The sequence below is a fragment of the Rhinatrema bivittatum genome, chromosome 2, assembly GCF_901001135.1.
Source record: "Rhinatrema bivittatum chromosome 2, aRhiBiv1.1, whole genome shotgun sequence".
Lineage (NCBI taxonomy): Eukaryota > Metazoa > Chordata > Amphibia > Gymnophiona > Rhinatrematidae > Rhinatrema > Rhinatrema bivittatum.
Window position 1 is genome coordinate 151,345,654 of NC_042616.1, and position 21,986 is coordinate 151,367,639.

A 21,986-nucleotide genomic window follows, 5' to 3' on the forward strand; every position below is an offset into this window, starting at 1 on the left:
GACGCAGGAGGTCGTTCCGGACCCCCGCTGGACTTTTGGCAAGTCTTGTGGGGGTCAGGAGGCCTCCCAAAGCTGGCCAAAATTTTCCTGGGAGTCCAGCGGGGTTCCGGGAGCGATTTCTTGCCGCGAATCGTTTTCGTACGGAAAATGGCGCCGGCAGGAGATCGACTGCAGGAGGTCGTTCAGCGGCGGTCCAGAACCCCCGCTGAACGACCTCCTGCAGTCGATTTCCTGCCGGCGCCATTGTCCGTATGAAAACGATTTGCGGCAAGAAATCGCTCCCGGAACCCCGCTGGACTCCCAGGAAAATTTTGGCCAGCTTGGGGGGGCCTCCTGACCCCCACAAGACTTGCCAAAAGTCCAGCGGGGGTCCGGAACGACCTCCTGCGTCGAATCGTTTTTGTCTATGGCCGCCGCCATTTTGCGGTGGCCATTTTGAAAAATGGCGCCGGCTGAAGACAACACGATTCTATTGAGGGGGCCGTTCCGGACCACCGCCGTTCTAGACCACCGCCGGATCCCCAGGTAATTTAAAGCATTTGGGGGGGGGGTTCGGGAGGGTGGGGGATTTAATTTAAAGGGTCGGGGTGGGTTTTAGGGGGGTTTAGTGTGCCGGCTCACGATTTTAACGATTTTTCACGATAGTTTACACACCCAAACGGCAACAATACGATTCCCTCCCCCTCCCAGCCGAAATCGATCGTTAAGACGATCGAGGACACGATTCACATCTCTAATAGCTACACCTTTTTTCCTGGTGTTAAGCTATGCAATATACCTGAAACAGCTGTAGCACAAATTGTGGATTGCATTTTGGGATTGGGAGGGAAGAGAGAGAGAGAAAGAGATCCTCTGGGGTGGTACACATACTAGTCACCTATTTATACTGCAATAAGAGGGCAGCTAATACCTAGAGGTGAGGTTTTGGTGGTGATGTAGGGTTTTGGAACCAGTTTTACATGCAGAGTGAGACCTATGAACAGCACAGTGCACCTCAGTGAAGATTTGACATCATTTGGAGTGAGTAAAGTCACACAAAGATGAGATTTCTGCAATGTTCTCTCACCCTCTATCAAGCTAAGGGTAAGTTAGTCAGATAAGTAGCTATACCCTGTAATATCCCTGTTCCACCCACCAGTTAGACAGAAGTAGCGACCACTGAATATGGCTGAATATTCAAACACCACCTCTTATCTATATAAGTCTGAACTTGTCCCGATAAGTGGTGCTGAATATCGGGCCTCTAGTGTTTCTAGAGATTTTTGTGACAACTAGAGAGAAGGGACTTTTTATTCACTTCTCTTTTGCCTTACATCTGCAGGCAAAATACCTTGGTGTTCATACAGAGAATAGCTACTAGCCCAGTCCTATGGGCTGGTAAGTTGATTCTTCCTTTGCTTGGTCTTTATTTATTTTTTTAGAAAGGATGATTTTTCCACCTAGCCATTCTATTGGTAGAGCAAAGAGGTGGCCAAAGCATTGGATGAAAGCTTCCGTTCCTCAAGGTTCTTAAACCCCTTGCAGGAGGAAGATGTTTGGAGTTTGTTTGTTTGTTTGTGGCTGGATGTTACTTCTTGAATTTTTGTGAATCTTGCCAAATACCCCTGTATTTTAACTTGAAAGATTCAGTCTCAATATGGCAGAAATATTTTGGGGGCATGGGTGCCTTGTCAATGCCTCTTGGAAGAGAAAGTGGCAAGTCACCAACCAGGTGCTCACCCAGAGGAGATAAACAGAGTCAATTCATATTTGGTAAATTGAGGAGAAGAAGTGGAAGATAACAACCAAAATCAAGCAGTAGATTCCAATCACAGAAGAGAATCCAATGTAAAAAGGAGGACCCTTAATGTTGAGCCCAGGGAGAAAGCCCTAAAACCAGAAGAGAACAAAGGGACTTTCAGGGCGTGTTCTAGGGAAGAAGAGATTTATTAAATGAATGTATCTTTCTGCATTATGGATGCCACCCCAAAGAATTGTACCAAATGTCCACTTATTTTCATTAAAGAAATTTGTTAATAAACGTTGTGTTATGTTGGAACACCACAACTGTGTGAGGACATCTTTCAGTTAAAACTTAAGCAATCAAGATGCCCAAGAACCCAAAGAAAAATACTCCCACCCGTTGGAAGAACTCTGGGGTGCAACGAATCGTGAGATCTCACTCTACCCTTTTAGTGAACTCCCTTGCCATGGAAAGAACTAGTGGTTCTTAAATCATTCCTCGGGACACACCCAGGCAGTTGGATTTCAGGATATCCACAATGAGTATTCATGAAATAGATTTTCATACAATGGAGGCAATGCATGCAAATCTATATCATACATATTCATTGTGTATATCCTGAAACCCAAGAGGAGTAAGATGTGTTTTGAGAACCCCTATTGTAAACCACAATTCTAAAATGCTGCTGCAGTATTATAATTCATGTGACATAATATGCACAAATTAAAGAACAATCCAAAACAAATATAGGGAGGGGTTACAAATAAACAGTCAAAACCATGGGGAGAGCAAAAATTAACCCCATGAGTAGTTTGCAGGCCTATGGGCAATTTGTATCCGATGATCCACAGGTCTACAAATCAATTTGCAAACAGACTTTCCCTGTGGAGTTTTCCTTTGAAAATCTAATGGCAGGCTGGTGCCATGGGATCCTTTACTCCAGCTACTTTGCAGGTATATAGTAGTACATAGGGCAAAGTATGTGTAGAAATTTAAAATTAAATATTTGTCGATCTCACTGCATATAGAAGGGGGATGGACAATTTTCAGATGGCATTTTTCAACAAGTAAACATGTTTACCTGCAAAAAACCTTCTGAAAAATGTTCCCTATGTTTTATACAGTTCAGAAAGCATATGCCATCTTTCTATTTAGTAGCTCTCTAAAACAAAGACTTAAGGCAAAGTCAAAATTAATTATGGTTATTTATCAAACCATTCCTGATGAACATATTAGTTAAAATGTCCCTATTTCTTGAAACATAAAAACATGATGGTAAATAAAGACTCCAGGGCCATGTAGTCTGCCTGAGTTTACAATTTTCTATCCCTTTTTGATCATTAAGGCAGTTAAATCAGTGATGCATCTGTTAGTAACTTCACAGATGGACTGTTGAAATGCCTTATGTGTGGTTCTCCCAGCCAAAAGTATTCAGAAACTCCAATTGTTGCAAAATATTGCTGCCAGGATGGTTATGGGATCCCTAAATGGGAAAGTGCTGATCCATTATTTCGACAGTTATATTGGCCCCTGATTTAGATTAGAGCCAAGTTTAAGCAAAGCTTATGATCTTGACTTTTCATGTTTTACAGGCAGGAGGATATTTGTATTTGGCAAATAAATTGGAATGGAGTAAGCTTGGTTGTAAGTTGCAGTCAAGTCAATAGGTTGTGTAAAGGATTCCTTCTGTCTCATGAGGAGCATAGGTTTTTTCAGTAGGGATGTGCAGAGGGACGCCATACGTTGCATTTGGGATTCATATTCGTCGGGGGGCAGATACGTTGCATTCGGCAAGGGTGGGCCCCCGATACATACTTGCGTTAATTCTTATTTGTTTACCGGCTAAAATTGAATTGAGTACAACCCCCCACCCTCCTGCCCCCCCCCCAAGACTTAACAAAACTCCCTGGTGGTCCAGCGGGGGATCCGGGAGCCATCTCCTGCACTCACATCCTTGGCTGCCAGTATTCAAAATGGCGCCGAGATCCTTTGACCTTCTATGTCACAGGGGCAACCGGTGCCATTGGTCAGTCTCTGTCACATGGTAGGAGCAATGGATGGCCTGAGCCATCTTGCGCTCCTACCATATGACAGGGGTTGACCAATGGCACCGGTAGGTCCTGTGACATAGTGAGGGCAAAGGCTATCGGCGCCATTTTGATTACTGGCAGCCGACGGCCTCCCGGACCCCCCGCTGGACCACCAGGGACTTTTGGCAAGTCTTGTGGGGGTTCAGGTTTGTTTAAATTCACCTCTTTAGACGGCCAAATAATTTGGCGAAGATTTGTTGTATTCATGGGGAATTGCGATACATTTTGCTTCCCCACGAATACAATGAATATAGCCCTATACGTTGCAGATTACAAATACGTAGGAAACGAATGCACACCCCTATTTTTCAGTAGCTGTTCTAAAATTGAAGAATAGTATGCCTTTGAACCATCTGGACGGTAACTAATTGTTTGGCTTTCATGAAGAAAGTAAAGACATGGATTTTTCTGGATGGCTAAGGTACCTTAGGTGTAGGACGGTAACTTATAAACAGGCGTGCGGGCGCACGGGTGCATGTGTTTGCTGGCTCGCACACATTGACATGTTATTTTATAACATACACGCATATATGCACGTATGTTATAAAATAGGTTGAGCATGCGCACAGGTACACGCAATTTTAAGTGGGCGCACACATGTGTGAGAAATTTCACGCTTTCACTGCTTAAGTGAGGGAATTTTAAAAGAGGAACATGTCCACACCATTGAAAGTTTCACCAGTTTATTCCAGTTTGCCCAGGCAAGGGATAGGACTTCCAAACCTCCCTATTTTAATAGCTTCCCTTTTCCCCTGTTAACCCAACCCTTATAACCCTTCTGACATGCCCATATTTTTTTGTTTTATGACTTACACACCATCCATAGCAAAAGTAAAGTTACATGGTAGGGGACCCCGGCGCGCTCTTGTGCGTGTAAGTATTTACGTGCTGGGTTCATTGAGAAATCCAGGAATGCCCATGCCCAGCCCAGACCGTGCTCTTTTTTGGAACTTTTAATTTATGCGCGCAGTGGGAAATACACATGTACTCAGGCAGCTTTTAAAATCCACTTGGCGCATGCCGGCCCAACATATTTGCATATCTCTTGGAGGAGTAGCCTAGTGGTTAGAGCAGTGGGCTATGAACCAGGAGACCAAGGTTCACGTCCTGCTGTCACTCTTTGTGACCTTGGGCAAGTCACTTTACTCTCCATTGCCTCAGGTACAAAACTTAGACTGTAAGCCCAATAGGGAAATTCCTACAGTACCTGAATGTACACCAATGTCAGATTGAATGTCGGTATAAAATGAAAATAAATGGCACGCATTGAGCTTTTAAAATTTACCTTACTTTATTTTTGATGTGTTAACAGGTGGCCTGTTTGTGAGATTTAGGTTTATGATAACTTCTGTAAATATTGTACTATGAACCATTGAGTATAGTGTATTTAGGGGTGTTGGAACAGACAAGCAGGTTTTTGATGTGCTCTGGTCACTGCTTTTGAATAACTACTTTATTTTTGTCAACGTTTGTGGATAATATGATATTACGCAGATGGACATAGGGTGTCTGCTGGCAGAGGAAGTAATTGGGCTATGATGATGCTTGGCTTTTTGAGTGTTTTTGATTTTATAATGTTTGGTCTGTTGATGTGTATTTTTTTTATTCATTTATTTTATTACATTTTAATGCCATTGATTGGCTAAATCAGGGTTTTTTTGAATATCATTTTTTTAAGGGGTTAATAAACACGTGGATAAAGGTGAACCGGTATATGTAGTATCTTTGGATTTTCAGAAGGCGTTTGACAAAGTCCCTCATGAGAGGCTTCTAACAAAACCAAAAAGGCATGGGATAGGAGGCAATGTCCTTTCATGTATTACAAACTGGTTAAAAGACAGGAAACAGAGAGTAGGATTAAATGGTCAATTTTCTCAGTGGAAAAGGGTAAACAGTGGAGTGCCTCAGGGATCTGTAGTTGGACCGGTGCTTTTCAATATATATATATATAAATGATCTGGAAAGGAATACGATGAGTGAGGTTATCAAATTTGCGGATGATACAAAATTATTCAGAGTAGTTAAATCACAAGCGGATTGTGATACATTACAGGAGGACCTTGCAAGAAGGGAAGATTGGGCATCCAAATGGCAGATGAAATTTAATAAGGACAAGTGCAAGATGTTGCATATAGGGAATAATAACCCTTGCTGTAGTTACACGATGTTAGGTTCCATATTAGGAGCTACAACCCAGGAAAAAGATCTAGGCATCATAGTGGATAATACTTTAAAATCGTCGGCTCAGTGTGCTGCAGTAGTCAAAAAAGCAAACAGAATGTTAGGAATTATTAGGAAGGGAATGGTTAATAAAACAGAAAATGTCATAATGCCTCTATATCGCTCCATGGTGAGACCACACCTTGAATACTGTGTACAATTCTGGTCGCCGCATCTCAAAAAAGATATAGTTGCAATGGAGAAGGTACAAAGAAGGGCAACCAAAATGATAAAGGGGATGGAACAGCTCCCCTATGAGGAAAGACTGAAGAAGTTAGGGTTGTTTAGCTTGGAGAAGAGACGGCTGAGGGGGGATATGATAGAGGTCTTTAAGATCATGAGAGGTCTTGAACGAGTAGATGTGAATCGGTTATTTACACTTTCGAATAATAGAAAGACTAGGGGCACTCCATGAAATTAGCATATGGCACATTTAAAACTAATCGGAAAAAAATATTTTTCACTCAACACACAATTAAACTGGAATTTGTTGCCAGAGGATGTGGTTAGTGCAGTTAGTGTAGCTGTGTTTAAAAAAGGATTGGATAAGTTTCTGGAGGAGAAGTCCATTACCTGCTATTAATTAAGTTGACTTAGAAAATAGCCACTGCTATTACTAGTAACAGTAACATGGAATAGACTTAGTTTTTGGGTACTTGCCAGGTTCTTATGGCCTGGATTGGCCACTGTTGGAAACAAGATGCTGGGCTTGATGGACCCTTGGTCTGACCCAGTATGGCATGTTCTTATGTTCTTAAATGTTTTTAAATCACACTTACAATTTTTCAAAACAGTGCATCCTCTGAAAACTTCAGGTAATGCATTCCAAAGATAGGGCCAGTGATGGAAAATGCACGTTTTCTGTGATATCCCTTGCATCTCTCGTATTTAAAGTAGGTTTTTATTTAATGAACGTTAGTATCTAAGGGATCTATATAGTCAGAATGAAGTAGAAATCCAGAATAATGAATCATCATGGATTAATCTGAATAATATTATTAATGCTTTAAATAGTATTCGGAAGAGTATTCGTAACCAGTGCAGTGAGGCTAAAAAGGGGTATGTTTAGTCGCGGTGATTAGCACTGGTTAACATGTACGCTGCTGCATTCTGTACTACCTGCAGTGGGTACAACACATATGCAAGCAATCCCAAATGCAAGGTGTTACAATAATCAAGTTTGATAAGTATCAAAGGCGGAAAACTAATCCAAAGTCATTTATATTTCATAGGGGTTTGAAATGCTTGAGGAATTGCAGTCTGTAAATATGGGGTTGCATTGATAGACCAGCGTCAAGTGTCACTCCTAAATTACGAATCTTTTTTGTAATAACTATTTCCTGGTCATCAATTTTTAATGATTCTGATAGCGGGTAAAATGAGTTACCTACACTGAAAAGTAGTAACAATTTGGTTTTAGCCATATTTAACTTCAGTTTATTGTGTGAAAGCCAGGCTTTTATAGTATTAATGTATAGTGACATATGTGCTAAAGTGTCTTTCCAAGAGTTATTATAAGGGATAAAGTACTGGATATCATCTGGATACATTTTGCTTAGTAAACCTTGCGGCATTTTCCTCCTCTGATGGAAAATCCCACAGCCTAGTAAATGAATCCAAAGGATGTTAATTTTAAAACGAGTGCACATGTGCCCACGTAAGCACATATGTGGGTGCAAGCACACCTATGCTGGAATTTTAAATCATCCGTGCATGTGTGTGCGTATTTTATAAAATAAGCCTGTTGTGTGTATGTGTGCCCCTAATTTTAAGCGGTTACACGAGGAAACGTTATTAGCATGTGTTTCCATAGGACATGTCGGTTTTTACATGCGCAAGTGATCACAAGGCTAAGGCGTGGGATAGCCTTAGAAAATAAGGCCCTGTATCACTATCTCAGAGGGTTTAGCTCTTTGAGTCCTTGTATCAAAAAGTATCAAAATTTTCTTACCTCTGCTTCAACAGATCACTCAGCAATCAGACTGTTTTTCAAATCCTATCTCTTGTCCCAAATCCTCAGGGATTACCGGGGATACGCCACACCCTTCCCTTCAAATTTGTCAAGTCAAAGTCCTTAAAATCCTATAATCCAAATGCGTTCATTGTTCAATTGCAAAACTTGATGAATAGAAGCCCATCCAAAATGAACTCAGCACTCTTCCTTCTGAGACCCTGTAGGAGTCCCAAAACTTCTCTCTCTTTCTCCTAGATCTTGGGAGGAACCGATGCTTCTCCCAAAAGTATTTGAAAAACTAGAAGCACACTTACGTGTAGTTGGTGTAGTTTAAAATTAAAACATACACTTGCAAATATATGCCTGATTTAAATTCCAACGCATCTTCCCTCGTGCGCTGATACGCGCGTGTATAGGCACGTGCACATTCATTTTAAAATTACCATCCCAGTCTCACACAAATATAGTTCAAGATGTGAACTGAATCACCTGAAACCCCTTAAAAATATGGTCCTATGTTCTTTGTTTTATTTACGAAAATAGAAGGAAACTTGATTTCCCCTGTGTTCTGGGCATCTTGAAATCAGCAGCAGTAATCATTGCTGACTGCAATGCTTGAGCCCATAAAAGGGAAAGAAAAGCTTGATAACTTCTATGGCTAAGTATTCAAGTCACAGACCCTCTGCTGTTTATAGTTTTCTCTATTAAACTGAAATCATGTGAATTGAAAAAGAGCATTTGCACACTAATGAGGATATTTTTCTTTCTGTAGTTTCCTATTTTAATCTATTTAATCCTCAATTTGATCAATTAACAAGGTATTCATGGGCATGACATTTGTTTGACATCCATTCAGTCATAAGTAAATACTGAGAGATGCTAAAGTCTAAAATACTGGAAATATCAGTAGAGAGTCTGAAAGTTGGATTCTTTACAAAAAAAAAAAATTGAAAAGTCTGAAGCCAATAAAATTATAGAATATGCTTTATGATTACAAATCCAGAATTTGACTCTCCTAGTAGGAAAATAGTGGCCAAATAGCAGATTTTCCTGAATATATATTGTTCTAAAAGTGAATATTCAGTATGTTTTGCAGCACTCAAAACACTGGGGTAAATTTTAAAAGCGGCTGGATTTACGCGCGCAGTGGACTTGCGTGCCGGCGCGCCTATGTTGCATAGGACGCCAGCGCGCACAAAGCCCCAGGATGCTCGTAAGTCCCGGGGCTTTGCTTGGGGGGCATGTTGGGGGCGTGTTAGGGGTGGTGTGGCATTTGGGGGCATTCCGAGGGTGCGGCCGTGGGCGTGGTGCTGGCCCGAGGGCGTGGTCAAGGCCTCTGAAGCAGCCCCCATGCCGGGGAATGGCGCGCCGGCAGCTAGCCAGCGTGCACGAGTTACGCCTGCCTTGGGCAGGCGTAACTTTTTTGACAAACGTTGTGGGGGATTTAGTTAGGGATGGGGGTGGGTTAGATAGGGGAAGGGAGGGGAAGCTGGGGGGGGGGGGGCCGGAAAAAAAGTTCCCTTCAAGGCCGCTCCGATTTCGGAGCAGCCTTTAAGGGAACGGGGAAAGCCATTGGGGCTTTCCGCTTCCAATATTTAAAGGTCTCTGTTATCACTAACAAACTGAGCTAGCAAGGAAGGGAATTGCTTCGGCTTCACCTCCCAAGCTACTCTGCCTCCTCGGACTTACCAGGGGTACCCGCTCCTCGGGGGCCTCGCTCTTTTTCTTTATTTCAGATTACAGATAGGAACCGGTACTCGCTCCTCGAGGGCCCATATTCCTGGACACTCTGAAGATTCTCTACTGCCTGGAAGCAGTGCACGCATGTTATAAAATCAGGCGTAGATTCGTTCGCGCCGGGTTTCGCAAACAAATCTACACCAGTGCGATTGTTTTAAGATCTGCCCCATTGTTTGCAAGGGCCCTCAGAAAGATATCCAGACTGTGCAGAAGACGTCTGCCTATAATCTACAATCACCTTTGCATTGCCTATGGCCCTGCCCCAAACATTTATTCACTAGGGATGAGCATTTGTTCGAAATGAATGGGTAAAACATAACAAATGTGCCCATATTTGTTTCATTTGTGGCCTCCCAAAACAAATGAAGGGGGTCACATCAATGAAACAAATATTATTTGTCCCATATACTTATGTTTCAAATTTATTTCAATGCCCATTGAAGACTATGGCTGTGTACTGCTGAGAAAAAACAAAACTGGTAACTACAGCCACCAGCTCTTGCATTTGTGACCTCATCACTTTGTCAGAGCTTTTTCAGAGCCAAGGCAGGACAAGGTGGCAAATAGTCTAGGTAGAAGACAAACCACAGTGCAGCATCTTTTAAACTAGCCTATAGTTGCTGTCTGGATCAGATAATGCTAACGTGCTCTCACTGTAAAGTCCAAGCATGTGCAAGAAGCAGTGGGGCGGATTTTAAAAGCCCTGCTCGCGTAAATCCGGGCGGATTTACGCGAGCAGGGCCTTGCGTGCCGGCGCGCCTATTTTCCATAGGCCTGCCAGCGCGCGCAGAGCCCTGGGACTCGCGTAAGTCCCGGGGTTTTTTGTTGGGGGCGTGTTGGGGGCGGGGCCGATCGACGCGGCGTTTTGGGGGTGGGACGCGGTGTTTCGGGGGCGGGCCCGGGGGCGTGGTTTCAGCCCGGGGTGGTCCGGGGGCGTGGCCGCTGGCACGCGTGGATTTACGTCTCCCTCTGGGAGGCGTAAATCCCTGGACAAAGGTAGGGTGGGGGTTTAGATAGGGCCGGGGGGGTGGGTTAGGTAGAGGAAGGGAGGGGAAGGTGAGGGGAGGGCGAAAGAGAGTTCCCTCCGAGGCCGCTCCGATTTCGGAGCGGCCTCAGAGGGAACGGAGGCAGGCTGCGCGGCTCGGCGCGTGCCGGCTGCCCAAAATCGGCAGCCTTGCGTGTGCCGATCCTGGATTTTAGCAGATACGCGCGTATCTACTAAAATCCAGTGTACTTTTGTTTGCGACTGGTGCGCCAACAAAAGTACGCGAATGCGCATTTTTTTAAAATCTACCCTAGTATGTATTTCCTTGCTAGCCTTTCACAGAGAAGGACATGCTAGAAGAAGCTGTATGGGAATTTTAAAATAGCTTAATGTTTGGATTTGGCACTACAGGGCTGCTTCTAATTTTCTCTGCTGTACTGGTATTACTCACTGTGCTAGGAAAAGAGGAAGTGCATTGCTGATAAATTTTAGTTTTTTCTTCGCTGAGGGAGGGTCAATGTGGGAGACAGTGTGGATATTACAATTACAGCAGTGCTACACATTTTTTGTGTCTGGACAGTGAGATGAGCACAGCATACTCATAGACTAAAGAGAAACTCTTAGCAGGCTGCCAGGCTTTACTGTCTGTTAGTGTTTAACAGTTTGTTTTCATGAGGAGTCAGTCAATACTACTGCACACAGCACAGCACATATACACTGTACATGTGTCTGTGTGTTTATTACACAGTTTTCTATAAAGTGAGTGGTACAGTTACATTATCAGTAAATTAATTTGCAATATCCAAATCCCCAATAGGCAGTATACTTCAACAAATTACATCATGTCAGGAAAAGAGAGAGGAGAGGATGTTGACATGATTGGCAGCTTTAGCAGAGACATCAATAAAAAAAAAAGTCCTGCACCTAAATTGAATAGGAATTTTTTTAGGTTCAGAATGGCAGGAGAAGGCAATTCAATGCAAAAGAATGACATTTGGAGAGCATGAGCCAAAACCATCTGTTCCTTTCCCCCTTGTTTGGAAGCAGAAGGAAAAGATAGGAGAGCCATCCAAGACTGGTATTAGAAGGGCAGGGATAGCAGGTATGCTTTTCTATACAGCCATTTGATGCATGGCCCCCATACCTGGTACAATGTTCTATCATCTGGAGGGTTGGCAGCTCAACTGGAGACAAAAGGGTTTTGAGACAGATTCCTTAGTGAAAGACTCCAGTGGAAATATGATAAATCTAATAGAAGATGGGGGCTTTAGAGTATACATAGCTTTGCAGACTGGCATTGTTGCAACCGTCGCTGCTCGACACCCTCACCCCGCCATCTTTACCTCTGTGGCGACTCCCTCCGGGTCGGATGGACAGCTGGCTGCCGCGGCGTCTCCATGCTGTCTCCCTCCGGTGTCCCCAGACCAGCTCGATGTTATAGATCCGCCATGTTGCCTGAAGACTTAGGGTGCGCGCGTGCGCTCTGATTGAAGTACCAGCAAGAGCGCTAACCTCATGGGCGTCCCTCTGAGATGAAGTCATCTGCTTCCAATATTTAAAGGTCTCTGTTATTGCTAACAAACTGAGTTAGCAAGGAAGGGGATTGCTTTGGCTTCACCTCCCAAGCTACTCTGCCTCCTCGGACTTACCAGAGGTACCCGCTCCTCGGGGGCCTCGCTCTTTTCTTTACTTTCAGATTACAGATAGGAACCGGTAATCGCTCCTCGAGGGCCCATGTTCCTGGACACTCTGAAGATTCTCTACTGCCTGGAAGCTATCGCTGCTACAAACAATTGTGAGTTACCACCGCTCTCTCAGAGCTTTCCCTGGAACCAGGTACTCGCTCCTCGAGGGCCTAAACCTTTCCAGCTCCTGAGCTTCCTTGAGACCTTACGTGAGTTTTGTCATCTAGTTCTGTTCATGAACTCTGCCTACTCTGCCTACTCACTTTCTACAGTTTCTCAACAGCTCAGCCATCCTGGATCGCTGTTCCAGTACCTGAGGGACTACAGCCCTGCTGGGCATACCAGCTCACTACTGCCACCTCTGGTGGTTTCAAAAACCTGTTTAATAAAAGAACTAATGTGTGTCTGTCTCCATACTCAAGCCTAGCCGGTGGTCCCTCTCAGGATATCCTCCTAGGGGAGTGGTCATCTGCCACCAGCCCAGGGATCCACCCGCTACTCCCAGCTCTACAGAAAGCTTTTCTAACAAGATTGCTAGCTCCTCCTTCTTCAGGAGCCTGCAATATAGGTTCATTACAGATTGCTACTCCTATCTGATTGCTCCGCCCATCTGGCATCAGATTCCTAACAGATTGCTAACTCCGCACGGAGATTCCTAACAGGCATTGAGGGATAGCCTATAGCTGGGCCCAATAACAACAGGAATCCATTCCTAAAGCACCAGATAGAGAAGTGGAGGAAAATAGAAGGGCATTTCCATTGAAGCATGAAGGTGAAGCACCTTTTCCATGAGAAGAGGAAGAATTCAGGATATGTCACAAGAATCTGATTCAAGATGTTAACACCCACTGGTATTTTACTTATATGATGTTGCACATGTTAGTGAAGTAGCAGAAAAGTATGCACTGCCTTCAGAGCATCATAATTGAGTAGTGATGAGGTAGTTCATACAAATACTGAAGCCCTTCAAGGATGCCATGGAGGATATGAATTCCATATGCGTCACCCTGGGTGGAGTCATTATTATAGCAAATATTCTGGAGGAAAACAAAGCAGGCTTCTGTGAACAAGAGGGAATGAAAGCAGATATTACAGTTTCTGGACTCCTTGCAGCAATGGGCGCAATAGAAACTGAAAACTCTTAATCAAAATGTATATGCTTGCTACACTTGGTGATCCATTAGTAAAAGGGAATCTCACCCTCCAAAACCAACATTTCATGTTCATGAAAGAGAAGCTAGTAACTATGATGTGGAAACAGGAGTTCCAGAGGCAGAGTCTCAGTAGGGATATAGCATAGGAAATATTGGAAGAGAGCAGTGCAAGCACAAATAATACCTGTCAGTTACCACTTCCTTCCCCGCCTCAATACACCAAAGTCACTTTGCCTGCAAAGAACCATCCCTCCTGTCACTGGCTATAGCTAAAGCAGCTAGAAAGAGAGACTCTGGGCCATTCCATGCATAAGAGACTTCAGTATAAATTTCTGTGACATGCTGTCATGCACATCCCATTGAGGATATGGACACAGATGTACTGGCTTATTAGGCACACAAGCCTTCAGTCTGGCCAGATATAGTCAAGGTGGTTCAGTATTATCTTTCTTACCCACCAAGCAATATGCTCTGAACATGTCTTCTCATTGTTCAAGGCTGGCACTAGAGTTGATGGAAAAGCTAGTCTTTTTGAATATCAATTTACCTTTGCTTGGGTTTCCAGAATTTTAAAGTGAGTGGAAAAATGATTGAAAGCACACTGAAGGCCTTGCTGCCCCTCTACCTACCTGACATGCCCCAGATATACCACCTTAGGGGTCTTGCTGCCACAAGCCTACCTGCCATGCCCTATATGCACCATTTTAGGGATCTTGCTGCTATAGCTCTGCCCACATGACATGCCCCAGGTATACTACCTTAGGTGTCTTGCTGTCAATATACCTACCAGCCATGCCCCTTTTATACCACTTTAGTAGTCTTGCTGCTACCGCTCTGTTTATCTTCCATGCCCATCATATACCATCTTAGAAGTCTTGCTGCTACTGCTCTGCTTACCTGCCATGCTCCTGATATACCATCTTGGGGATCATTTTGTTAATATGGCTACCTTCCATACTTATTATGCACCAGTATAAGAATTATTTTGCCTCTGTATTGTTTGTTCTTTAGATCTTAGACTAGCTCACCTACTCTGTTTGTTTGTTTTTTTTCTTGTTGGATAGACGGGGTGTTTTGTGCTAAGAAGAAAAATTGAAAATAAATATGTTTCTCTTCCCACCTCACCTTTTTTCTGGTTCTTTGATTTTTGTACCCCTCTGCAAAGACCAGAAACTCAGGAACAAGTACCAAGAAAACATCAACAAAGACCAGGAACTCAGAAATGAAGAACAGGATGACAGGAATGAAGACCAGGAATGCTGAGGCAACTAGTTCTACTATACAGTAGTCAACCTATTACTGAGTGAAGGAGGAGCTGCTGGGATGGCCTTTTATAGGTTCCAGCTGGTGATGTCATCATCAGGCACCACTGGCCTTTTCCCACTGTAGACCCTTTAAGAGGAGCTCGGTTGGGCAAGAACGCACCTTAGGAGGGAAACGAGGTGGCAGCGGCGTCGAAGGCATGCTTGAGCGAGGTCCATTCAGGGTCCTTTCCTGGCATCAAAGAAAGTCGAGTCAGGCTCAGGACTGGCAGTAAGTACACCAGTTCATGGGCCTGCCCTGAGGTCTTCCAAACACAACATCTTTATCCATAGCAGGAGTAGGCTTCTTCTTTGAAGAGATGAAGGATGGGTCTCTCAGACCATGAATTGACTATAGAGGTCTCAATGACAAGACATGCAAGAACACATACCCATTACCACTGACAATTGAATTGTTTGACAGGCTACCTCATATATTCACCAAACTGGATATTAGAGATGCCTACAACCTTATCCGTATACTCAAAGAGGATGAGTGAAAGACTGCATTCAACATCTGTGATGGGCACTATGAATACTTAGTTATGATGTCATGCTCTGTAACACTCCAGCTGTGTTTCAACACATGGTTAACAAAATTTTTTGAGACCTCTTCTACTCACGTCCTTGTCTATCTAGATGACATCTTTATTTTTTTGTGTTCTTTGGTCTAGCATCTAGCACATGTCAAACAGGTGCTTTAGCGAGAGCCATTTCTATACCAAGCTTAAAAAATGCACTTTCGAAGAGGCAGAACTACCTTTCCTGGGATACATCATTTCCTACCACAATGTCTGCATGGACCATGAAAAGGTGAGGACTATTCAGGACTGGCTCCAGCCTGTGGAATACAAAGCCTTGCCAAGGTTCCTAAGGTTTGCCAATTATTACTGGCAGCTTATACATGGCTATTCCTCCTTACTGGCACCACTCTCTTCTCTCATCAAAACCGCTCATACACTAAAAACTGGCCAGAAGAGGCTACTCAAGTATTTGCTCAGCTTAATGAATTTCTCAGGGCTTCCTGTCTCCAGCACCTGAATCCTCTGAAACTCTTTATCATAGAGTTAGATGCCTCTGTCACTGGAGTGGGGGTGGTCCTCCCTCAACACAATGATAAAAGAACCCTCATGCATTACTTCTTCTTTTCCAAGAAGTTTACTCCTAACAGGAATTACACCAACAGGGACAGAGAACCTTTGCCCGTTAAACTCACCTTGGAGATGTGGCATCACCTGCTGGAGGGAACGGCACATCTATTCACTGTCTACACCGATCATAAGAATCTACAACACCTCCAGCAGGAATATTGATTGAATCCCTGACAAGCACGCTGGTCCTTGTTTGTTTAATCACTTTAAGTTCAACCTCAAGTACCACCCAGCAGCAAAACACCAGTGTGGGGATACTTTGTACAGGTCCTTTGATGCAGAGAATGTGCAGGAACTACCTCATTATATCACTGACCCTGTGAGAATTCTGGCTGCCATCGCTTTCCTATTATACACAGGAAAAGCTCTTGTCCCCAAATGATTTAGAGAGAAAGTGCTTCGATGGGTTTGTGACTCCCGATTAGCTGGTCACTCTGGTATGACAAAAACTCTGGAACAGCTCCTATGCCACTACTGGTGGCCCCAAGTAAAACATGATGTTCATTGCTATGTGATCAAGAAACCCTCTCATGCTCATCCCTGGGAACTGTTACAACCATTACCAGTCATGGACTTTCCTCTCTCTAAATGGAGGCGAGAGAGAGAGAGACTGCATACAATGGTGCTCTATAGAAGGGGCATCTAATAGCTCGAGGTGAGGTGTTGGTGATGGTTTAGGGTTTAGGGGCCAGTTTTCCATGTAGAGTGAGATGTATGAACAGCACAGCACACCGTGACCTTGGTGAATATTTGACATCATTTGGAGTGAGGAAAGTCTCACAAAGATGACATTTCTACTATGTTCTCTCCCCTAGCTTGATGGATTCTGTAACAGGGTACCATCAAGCTAGGCTGAGATAACATAGTACAAAATTACATTGCGCAACTGGGAATTTCAACCCAAGCTGTGCTACAACAGATGCCTCAACAACAGGTCCTCCTGCAATTCCTGCAGTGTGTGTTGCTCCTTGCTCCTGTCTCAGTTGTTCCCCTGCCTTGTGTCCTTCAGTTCCTGCCCTACCTCATCTTGTTCCTCCCTTGTCCCATTCTGCTCCAGCCTTCTCCCTCTCCTACCATGCCTTGTTCCCACTCTTGTCTTGCCTTATTCCAGTTCTGTCTCTGTCTTGCCCATTTCTTCCAGTTCTGACCCGAGCTTTGGATTTGGATTATGATACTTTGATCTCCTCTTGCCCTGATCACTGCCTGGACTTTGATGTCGCTTGCTATCTGCCTACCCTGCCCACTGCCTACCCAGACCTTGGCTTGCAACTGGACCTTGCCTAACTGCTCTCCATGGGACCCTCTCCTAGACCTTGCTAGCCACTGGAAGTGAAGAGCTCAACCTGCAGGGAATGGGGCTGGTATAGGTGAAGCCCAGATCTTGTCCCAGTAGAGTGTGTCCACCTGCTGTTGGTGTGAACCTAATAGGTTTGTCTGCTAGGCTACATCAATTGATCCACAGCCAAGGGCTCACATTCTGTGACAGACCATTATGTTCTGATTGTGACAAAAGTTTCAATCAGAAAGTAAATTTTGCAAGAAACCCAGAATTCCACCCAGCAGCAAGATCAATTTCAAGTAGGCAATATAATAAAAGCATATGTCATAAAATTCTACTGAAGACAGAAATCTGACAAATTGCAAGTGCTTCCACAGGAAGACAAATATCTCCCATGCCATTCTGCCTTACTGATATATCCCTTATTCTACACCTTGGGGGCCTTTAAACCACCCTGCCTTGAGGAAATACCTCAGACTTTACACCCTGGGGTGTCCTTGTAACTGTGAGTGGCTGCTTTGTACTTCTCAAGGTGCCTTGGTGGGTTGATGCCACTCTTATTTCTGATTTGTTCCCCCTTCCTGGTGTTTTAGGATGTTGATGCCACTCTTGGTGCCACATTGCCTTTTGTGCTGCCTTTGAAGGTTCCTGCCACTGTTGTTGGTGCCCTCTTTGAAGTCTTGAGGTGTTTCCCTCTCCCCCTCCCCTTTGCTGCTGCTTTGCTTCTCTGATAGTGCCTTGGAGAACTCCTGATGGTACCCTGTGCCCCTTTGCTATGACAGGCTATTCATGCAACTTTTGGTGCTACATTATCTTGAAGTGTTGCCGTGCCTTCACCCTTCTGATGATGCCTACACACCAGTTTTATTATAACTGATGAAAATATCCTAGCTTTGGAGCCCAAAATTGGTTGCAATGCTGCCTCCTTAGACTTTAATGGTAAACGAATAAACAAAAAACAATAACTGAATATTTTTTTCATTTTAAACTAATGAACCAAATGAACAAACTGAAATGAAAATGTTTCCGCTGCAAACCCCTATTATTCCTTGACTTAGATACATGTTGGCAGATATTCAAATGATCTTAAGGAGTTAGGTACCTAGACCTGGCTATGAGAACATCTCCTTTGCTCAGTGCCTAAATTTAGGCATACAAATTTACAAGGCATCTAAATATAGGTACTTAAAACAATGGTGGGCAAGAAGGAGGAGTTAGGTTAGAGGGTATAATTTAGGTACCTAGTGCTGATATTCAGTGCTAGATGCCCAACCACACCTTCTACTTAGCTTTACAGCTCTTTCCTCTCCCTCAAATCCTCTGTTCTTGTCCCATGTTTCCTTAAATTCTCATGTTGTCCTTGTCTCTACTACCTCCATCACCTCTAAATGCCATCTCTTAGTAATCAGCATCCCTTTCCCTCACCTCAAACAGTGACACCTTCCCTCTTTTCCTCCCACCTGGCCTCCTAATACTTAAAATCTCACTCCAGACACAATCCTCTGACCTCCTCCAAGACACCTGATATAAGAAGCCCCCACTCACCTGATGAGCCTAGGACCCCCACTCACTCTGCCACTTCTCTGGAATCTGCACTTATGATTCAATGAGATCTTAGTTCTTCAGTAGCAGGAGGGAAATTATCTCTCTTTTGCCACCATTGTTATAACCACATTGAATGATATGGTCTGTCATAGTTGTACCATGACTAGGGGACAATCTGGTTAACATGTTGTCTACAAAACTGAATGGAATTCCATAACATTTTTTTAATGATCAAGCTGTGAGGAGGGAAAGTATGGCCTCCAACTTTCTGCAATTCATTCTCGATCAGAAGCTCCTCTAAGGCCTTACACAGGTCTATCAATAACCTCATTGAGGACAGTTTATGTTACAAAGATAGTGTAGTATGTATACTTTCTAGAACACATAGGTCTCGTTTTCAGATGAGACTGTATTGCTGCAGAAGGAAGCTTTTAACTAGAAAATATTTGTAGAATGGGAATTCATGCAATACCACCGGATGTTATCAGGAGATAGCAGGAGCGATTGGTTTTATCCCCAGTTAGAGCCAATCAATCGGGTGCTTCGTAGCAGGTGTCAGAATTCCTGTGAATGGGGTCTGAAGGTAACAACCGGAGTGATAGTTGAAGGAGTTCTCTCTCTTAATCTGTAATGCTTAATCTGTTTACTTTAGGGCCACATGCCTTCATCCCCCTCCCTTTTTTTTTGTACTTCAAAGTTACCTGTATAAGTTTGTGACTAGAGAAAAACTATTGATTCATTATGCAGCAAAAATGCAATTATTTAAAGGAAAGTTCCTATGGTTCTTGAATTTTAATCTTCATTCTTCCAATTTCATATTTTCCAAAGAACATTCACAAGGAAAATACACCTCAGAATTCATTATAAAAGAAATATCAGTTAAGTAGTACATTAGAATTCTCATGAATTGGACATTAAGGTAAAATCTCATCAGTACTGACAGTAAAAATTAATTGTAGTGCAGTCTCCCCACCTTTATATAGAAGGTCACCTTTAGAGAATGTTGAGCTGTTTGCCACTTGGCACAGCATCTGGAAAATGCACAGATTAATGCTGAGTTATCCAGCTAAATGCTTCTGAATATAAACCTCAAAGTTTACCCAAGAGAAAAAAACATAAACCCAGCGGTTACAAAAAAGATAAAAGATAGTCCAAAGTACCAAAGAAGACATTACCTTTATGTGCACAAAAATGTTTTAAGTGCATAAAGCATATTTTGGGGCAGAAAGAATATTTTATATGCAGAAAACATGCTTTTTTTTTTTTTCAGGGGAATTTTAAATTCCCGGCGCGCACCAATACTGGGAGATACGCGCGTGGCATGGCTGTGCACACGCCGAGCGCATTTTCAGAGTGGCCCAGCCAAGCGTGTATCTCCCAGTATGCGAGGAAGTTCTGGGCTTTTAAAACGGGGTGGGCTGAGGGAGGGCCAGAGGCTGGGTCTGGGCAGGACAGGGGCTGGCCGGGATAGCACCGTTAGGAACTTAGTTCAGCTCCTGGGAGCAAGTAAGTTTTACAACAAAAACAATTTGGGTAATTAGGTGGGGTTTAGGGGTCGGGAAGAGAGGGGATAAGGGAGGAAGGATAGGTAGGGTGCTAAGGAAGTTCCCCCTCAGTCTGCTCCTTTATTGGGCGGACTGGGAGGGAACTGGGGAAAGGCCAGATCACATCGCCGTGCATTTATTACAAAATCTCCCCCCCCCTTGCGTGCATGGGTAGCCGATTTTATAACATGCGCATGACGACACACGCATGTTATAAAATCGGCACATCCATGTGCACGTGCCAGGAACCGTGCACACATGGACGCCCGTGCACCGCTTTGAATCTTTGCCACCAAGTGCACAAAGTATGTTTTATTCACTTAAAATCTACACTAGATCCTGGCACTGGAACTCCAGCTTCTGCCCATTGACTAACATTAGCCCTGGAAACTTTATTCCACCTTGGACTAAGAGTGAAGTTTCCAGCACTAAGATGTGATAACATGTGATAAGCCAGTGCACCTCTCTGCTTTCAGAGGGTGCAAATATGTATGCACGTTGTTGTGTGCACATTTTTTCTACACAAAAATTCTTTGCCGCATTGGCAGTAAAGTTTGCGCATTAAAAATGTATGCACAACTGCAGGTAATCCTGTGCGTTCTGCAAAGCACACCATAGTACATCGGCCCCTCTGAAAGGTCGCAGTAGTGTATGAGTTTTCAATCTAGAACAGACCTTTTGAAGTTGTCAAAATCAAGCTATATTTTGGGTTTATTTTCACACATTTATGGAACTGTTTTTAGCAACATATTGTTCACGCTTTGCCAAACACTTTACTAAAAGTGATGCCAATTTTTAATTTCCTGCATTTCTGCTCCTTTGAATAAATTAACTCCTCTATTTCTTATATTTATGGTCTCAAATAAAGTTTACAACTCAATCATATAGCATCTTCATTCAATTAAAACGTGTTAAAAACTCCCCAGCGCAGTGTTAAACAGTGGTGTTTTCACTAATATCTGCCTTTCACTGATTAGTTTGGGCAGTTTTTTTCCTCTTAAGTGTCAATATCTTAAGGTCTGGGAGGACCAACCCTGACACAGATTTTTCTCTGAGAAATCTCCAATTATCTCTCCCCAATTCTAGCAACTGTACAGTTTACACTTTTTTCAGATATTATTTATGCTTTGTGATATCAAGAAAAAGATACTCCCAGCACCTTCTCAAGGTGGTCTCAATTTACTGGATTATTTTTATGATATTATAAAATGGGAAAATGTCCTTAGTATCCTCCCAGAAGGCCTTTACAGTCCCTTGACTACTGATAGACAGTAAATGCATTTGCTCTGATGATGGCCACAAGACGTCCCTTGTATCAGAACTAGTCCCCTAATGCAAACAAGTGCCAATCTGAGTATGTATAATGATTATGTAGTCTCTCGTTCCCTGCAGGGCTTTGATGTGTTACATCCCCCTATTGCCAGTCTCATTCTCAAAGGATCCCCTGCAGCACAGTTTGAGATTTTTGGCAGACAAACGGGCTCAATATGGGCAAGTCTGTCAGCAGGATCCTTTCATTCAGGATTGCTTTTTTTTTTTCTTCTTTCATTTATAGGAAGCAGCCAACATCAGGGGTTTTATTGCAGTGGTGGTGGCCGTGGAATCTATCCGAAGG

At 43.4% G+C, this 21,986-nt stretch overlaps 1 protein-coding gene across 1 annotated transcript in view; it reads right to left on the bottom strand.

Annotated features, from left to right (window-relative positions):
- MALRD1 (MAM and LDL receptor class A domain containing 1) overlaps nt 1–21,986 on the bottom strand; it is a 954,719-nt gene that overhangs the window by 702,870 nt on the left and 229,863 nt on the right. The window lies entirely within an intron of this gene.